The following is a 5,581-nucleotide window of genomic DNA, read 5'->3' as shown; positions in this document are numbered from 1 at the left end:
CTCCACATCCTTGCCAACAATTGTTTTTTCTTGTGTTTTTGATTTTCAGCCATTCTGACAGTTGTAAAGTGATATTTCATTGTGGTTTTAATTTGCATTTCCCTGATGATTAGTGATGTTGAGCATCTTTTCGTGTGTCTGTTGGCCATCTCTAGGTCTTCTTTGTTGGAAGGTTTTTGATTACTGATTCAATCTCTTGTTATAGGTCTGTTGAGATTTCTGTGGTTTTGTTTGTTTTGTTTTGTTTTCTGAGACAGTTTAGGTAATGTGTGTGTATTAGTCAGGGTTCACCAGAAAAACAGAACCAGTGGGATACATATTCATATACATAAACATATATACATACATATATGTATATATAGTATACACACACACATATTATTTATTATAAGGAATTGGCTCACACAATTATGGAGGCTGGCAAATCGCAAGATCTGCAGAGTGAGTTGGCAAGCTAGAGACCCAGGAGAGCTGATTTTTTAGTTCCAGTTTAAGTCCAAAGACCTGAGAACCAGGAATGTCAATGATGTAGTTCCAGTCCCAAGGCTGGCAGATTTGAGACCCAGGAGTAGCTGATGTTTCACTTAGAGTCTGAAGGCAGGAGAAAAGCTGGTGTTCCAGCTCAAGGGTTTTTAGGCAGGAAGACCTCTCTCACTTGGGGCAGGGTCAGCCTTTTCATGCTATTCAGGCCTTCAACTGATTGGACGAGGCCCACCCACCTACATTAGGTAAGGAAATCTACTTTACTCAGTCTACTGATTAAATATTAATCTCATCCAAAAAAACATACTTAATGGGGTGCCTGCATGGTTCAATTGGTTGAGCATCTGACTCTTAATTTCAGCTCAGGTCATGATCTTATGTGGTGGAATTGAGCCCTGTGTGGGGCTCTGCACTCAATGTGGAGTCTGCTTCAGATTCTTTCTCCCTCCCCCTCTCCCCCTCCCCACTCATGCTCTCTCTCTAAAATAGATAAATAAAACATTTTAAGAAAATCCTCAAAAAACTCCCAGAATAAAAAATTTTTAATTTAAAAAATAATAAAAAACCAAAACTCCCAGAATAATATTTGATCAAATATCTGGGCACCCCATGGTTTAGTCATGCTAATATGTGAAATTAACTATCACAGTGTATTTCAAGAAATTTATCCCTTTCTTCTAGTTTATCTAATTTGTTCATGTACAGTTGTTCATAGTATTCTAATACTTTTTATTGCCATAAGATTGGTACTACTATCCCCACTTTCACTTCTGATTTTAGTAATTTGAGTCTTCTTTTTTCTTACTCAATCTTACTAAAGATTCATATTTTTTCATCTTTTCAAACAACCAATTTTTAGTTTTATTGATTTTTATATTGTTTTCTAAACTCTGTTTTATTTATTTCTGATCTATTATTTATTTTTTCTTCCTTCTGCTTGCTTTGGGTTTACTTTCCTCTTCTTTATCTAGCTTCTTAGATATAAAGTCAGGTTGTTGATTTGAGATTTTTTTTTTAATGTGGTTTTTTACAGCTATAAATTTCCCTCTGAACACTGCTTTCATTACATCCCATAAGTTTTGGTATCTTTTTTTCATTAGCCTCTAAGTATTTTCTAATTTCCCTTGTGATTTTTTTTCTTTGATACATTGGTTATTTAGGTGTGTGTTGTTTAATTTTTACATATTTATAATTTTCCCAAACTTCCTTCTCATATTGATTTATTTCATTCTGTTGTGATCAAAGAACATACTTGGTATGATTTCATCTATCTTAAGCTTATTGATACTTGTTTTAAGGCTTAACCTATGGTCTAACTTGGAGAATGTTTCATGTGTGCTTGAAAAGAATGTGTATCTTGTTATTATTGGATTAAATGCTCTATAGATGTCTGTTAGTTCTAGTTGACTTGTACTGTTTTTCAAGTCTTCTATTTCCTTGTTAATCTTTGGCATAGTTGTTTTTATATATTACTGAAAGTGGAGTATTGAAATTTCCAATTATTTTTTATGAATTGTCTATTTCTCCCTTCAGTTATGTCATTTTTTGCTTTATATATTTGAGGCTCTTTGTTAGAAGCATATATGTTTATAATTGTTATATCTTCTTAATGGATTTATTTTTTATCATTATGAAATGCCCCTTTTTGTTTCTTATAACAGTTTTTCTTTTTCTTTTTCTTTTTTTTTAAAGATTTATTTTATTTATTTGACATAAAGAGAGACAGCAAGAGAGGGAACACAAGCCGGGAGAGTGGAGAGGGAGAAGCAGGCTCCCCGCTGAGCAGGGAGCCCGATGCGGGGCTCAATCCCAGGACCCTGGGATCATGACCCAAGCTGAAGGCAGACACTTAATGACTGAGCCACCTAGGCACCCCAACAACTTTTCTTTTATTTATTTATTATTTTTTAAAAAGATTTATTTATTTGAGAGTGCACACATGCGTGGAGGGGGGCAGAGGGAGAAGGAGAGATAGAGGGAGAGAAGCAGACTCCTCACTGAGCACAGAGTCTGACCTGGGGCGCAATATCATGACCCTGAGATCATGACCTGAGCCGAAATCAGGAGTCCGACAGTCACCTGACTGAGCCATCCAGGCATCCCAACAGTTTTTCTTTTAAAGTCTGTTTTGTCTGATATTAGTATAGCTGTTTTGTAGCTTTCTTTTAGCTTGTGTCTTTAAATGCAAAAGTGTGTCTCTTGTAGACAGCATATAGTTGGGTCATTTTTTTTTTTTTTAAGATTTTATTTATTTATTTCACAGAGAGAGAGACAGCGTGAGAGGGAACACAAGCAAGGGGCGTGGGAGAGGGAGAAGCAGTCTTCCCGCCAAGCAGGGAGCCCGATACAGGGCTGGATCCCAGGACCCTGGGATCATGACCTGAGCTGAAGGCAGATGCTTAACAACTGAGCCACCCAGGCGCCCCGGGTCATGTATTTTTAAATCTATTTTTCCAGTGTTTGCCTTTTAATCGGAGAGTTTAATTCACTCATATTTAATGTAATTACTGATACTAGGTTTTATGTCTACAATTTTGCTGTCAGTGTTTTATATATCTTATGTCTTTTTTTGTTTCTCAGTTGCTCCATTATTGCCTCCTTTTTTGTTAAATTGATATTTTCTGGTATGCCATTTTAATGACCTTGTTGTTTCTTGTACTATATTTTTGAATTGCTTTCTTTTTTAAGAATTTTTTTTAAAGATTTTCTTTATTTATTTGACAGAGGGCACAAGCAGGGGGAGAGGCAGACTCCCTGCTGAGCAGGGAGCCCGATGTTGGACCCGGTCCTAGGACCCTGGGATCATGACCTGAGCTGAAGGCAGACACTTAACCGACTGAGCCACCCAGGTGCCCCTTGAATTGTTTTCTTAGTGGTTGCCCTGGGCATTATAATTATCATAATTTATATTATTTAATTTATCCCAGTAAATCTTATCTTCATCTTATTTTATCTTATCTTTATCTTAATAAGTCTTAATTTATGACAATCTACTTTGCTTCTATATAGTTTGCTCCTATAAACTTTGCTCCTATTTAGTTTCATTTTCTTTTCCCTCCTTTTTGCTCTTACAGGCATACAAATTACATCTTTATACATTGTGGTGAATTATACATTCATCAACACAGATTTATTAGTATTGCTTTATGCACGCATCTTTTAAATCAGAAGAAGAAAAGTTATAAATATGCATTTATACTATCTTTTATATTTTCCTTTGCAGTTACTTTACCAGTGCTCTTTATTTCTTTGTGTGGATTTGAGTTACTGTCTAGTTTATTTTATTTTAGCCTGAAGGACTCCCATTACTGTTTTTTGTAGGGAAGATTTGCTAGCAATGGATTCTCAGTTTTTGTTTATCTGGTCTTGTTTTCTCCTTCATTTTTGTTGGATAGTTTTGGTGAGTATAGAATTTTTCTTTCAAAACTTGAGTATGTCATTCAATTCCTTCTGGCCTTCATGGCTTCTGATGAGAAATCAGCTGTTAAATCTTATTGAGGATCCCTTGCACATGATGACTCACTTTTCTCTTGCCTCTCTCAAGATTCCCTTTTTGTTTTGTCTTTTGACAGTTTGATGATGATGTGTGTAAGTGTGGATCTCTGTATGTTTGTCCTGTTTGGAATTTGTTGAGCTTCTTGGATGTATAGACTAGTCTTTCAGTCAGCATGGGTAGTTTTGGGCCATTGTTTCTCCAGATATCATTTCTGCCCCTTTTTCTCTCTCCCTTCTTTCTGGATTTCCTATTATTTGTATATTGTTATTCTTGATGGTGTCCCACAAGTCCCCTAGGCTCTGTTCATTTTTCTTCATTATTTTTTTTCTGCCCCTCACATTGCATAATCTCAATTAATTTATCTTTAAATTCATTGATTTTTCTTCTACCTTCTCAGATCTGCTCTTGAACTTCTTTGAAATTTTCATTTCAGTTATTGTGCTTTTCAACTCCAGAATTTCTATTTGGTTATATTTTTTAAAGTAATTTCTGTCTCCTTATTGATAATATCTATTTGGCAAGTCATTGTTTTCATACTTTCTACTAGTTTTTTTAGACATAGTTTTCTTTACTTTGAACTTATTTTAAACAGGTGACTTAAAGTCTTTGTCTAGTAAGTTCAATGTCTGGGCTTCCTTGGGGTCATTATTTATTGATTGCTGTTTTTCCCCTGTGTATGTGTATGGGCCAAACTTTTTTTGTTTCTTTGCATGTTTTGTAGTTTTTGTTGAAAATTGGGACATTTTATTTATTTTTTATTTTTTATTTTTTTAAAAGATTTTATTTATTTATTTGACAGAGAGAGAGATACAGCGAGAGAGGGAACACAAGCAGGGGGAGTGGGAGAGGGAGAAGCAGGCTTCCCGCGGAGCAGGGAGCCCGATGTGGGGCTCGATCCCAGGACCTGGAATCATGACCTGAGCCGAAGGCAGACGCTTAACAACTGAGCCACCCAGGCGCCCCGAAAATTGGGACATTTTAAATAATGCAATGTGGCAAGTCTAGGAATCAGATTCTCTCCAGAGTTTCTTGTTGCTGTTGTTTGCATAGTGACTCTTCTAAACTAATTCTGTCAAGTCTATATTCTTTGTTGTGTGTGGCCACTCAAGTCTCTGCTTTGTTAGCTTAGTGGTCAGTTAATGATTGGATAGAGGTTTCATTAAATCATTGGAACCAATGAGTCTCCTAGTTTTTGCTGAGGGGATATGTGTTTATACTCTTCTGAGACTATTTTTGAGTCACTTGCTGACATGCAGGACACCATAGGCTCCCAAACATTGTGGAACACTGAAGATAAACAAGAGCAACTGCAGTCTTCAGCAGCTCCCACATTTTCAAATCTGGGGAGACCATTGCAATGTAGATGGAGGCAGCTCTCTTAGGGCTCCTCTTTCTGCACAGTGAGTCCCTTGTGGCTACTGTCCTGGTTTCTGGTGGTTGTTCCTCACTAGAGTCTCCTTTGTTTTATGCAGTATAATTTCTTTCTTTCTTTCTTTCTTTCTTTCTTTCTTTCTTTCTTTCTTTCTTCTTTATTTTTTTTAAGATTTTATTTATTTATTTGTCAGAGAGAGAGAGCACAAACAGGGGGAGCAGCAGGCAGAG

At 36.3% G+C, this 5,581-nt stretch overlaps 1 long non-coding RNA gene across 1 annotated transcript; it reads left to right on the top strand.

The window, feature by feature from the left end:
• Positions 1 to 313: 313 nt before the first annotated feature.
• Positions 314 to 5,156, top strand: LOC144380028 (uncharacterized). The gene is made up of 2 exons (XR_013443738.1): positions 314 to 3,332; positions 4,779 to 5,156. It is a non-coding gene; the product is annotated as an uncharacterized LOC144380028 (long non-coding RNA).
• Positions 5,157 to 5,581: the final 425 nt, after the last annotated feature.

This window comes from Halichoerus grypus, chromosome 14, assembly GCF_964656455.1.
Source record: "Halichoerus grypus chromosome 14, mHalGry1.hap1.1, whole genome shotgun sequence".
Taxonomy (NCBI): Eukaryota; Metazoa; Chordata; class Mammalia; order Carnivora; family Phocidae; genus Halichoerus; species Halichoerus grypus.
The sequence above is the reverse complement of the archived record's forward strand: the minus strand, read 5'-3'. Positions and strand labels throughout refer to the sequence as shown.